We start from the raw sequence: 721 nt of genomic DNA on the forward strand, positions 1-721 counted from the left end.
GGTTACATTGACACCAGTGCTCAACTGGTATTTATTTTACGAATCCCGAAAAGATGAAAAGCAAAGTCAATACTGTTGGCTTTTGAACTCAGAACGTAAGTAAAGCCGGACAAAAAGCTGATAAGGATTTTGTCCGGCGCGGTCATTTAAATGCTTAGCGGACGAAATGCTATTTCGTCTGTCTTTACGTTCTGAGTTCATATTACGCCGAGGTCGACTTTGCCTTTCATCCTTTCGGGGTCGATAAATTTAGTACCAGTTGCGTACTGGGGTTGATCTATTCGACTGGCGCCTTCCCCAAAAGTTTCGGGCCTTGTGCCTAGAGTAGAAAGGATTCTGTCCTCATATTACGATTCTACCAGAGCACCGCCTGTCCTCACATTACATTCTTCTGTTTCCTTTTCATTTATTTTTTTCCTAACCCACATGTAGTGGGTTCAGTCCCACTGCATGGCACCTTGGACAAATGTCTTCTACAAAAAGTGACCGCTGGAATGCGTACTAGGCTTACAAAATAAGCCCTGGGTTCGATTTCTTCGTCTAAAAAAAAAAAACCTTCAAGGCGGTGCTCCAGCATGGTTTCAGTCAAGTGACTGAAACAAGTAAAAGAATATTTCTTTATTGCCCACAGGGGGATAAACAAAGAGGGGACAAACAATGACAGACAAAAGGATTAAGTCGATTACATCGACCGCAGTGCGTAACTGGTACTTATTTAATC

This window comes from Octopus bimaculoides, chromosome 2 (assembly GCF_001194135.2).
Source record: "Octopus bimaculoides isolate UCB-OBI-ISO-001 chromosome 2, ASM119413v2, whole genome shotgun sequence".
In the NCBI taxonomy this organism is placed as follows: domain Eukaryota; kingdom Metazoa; phylum Mollusca; class Cephalopoda; order Octopoda; family Octopodidae; genus Octopus; species Octopus bimaculoides.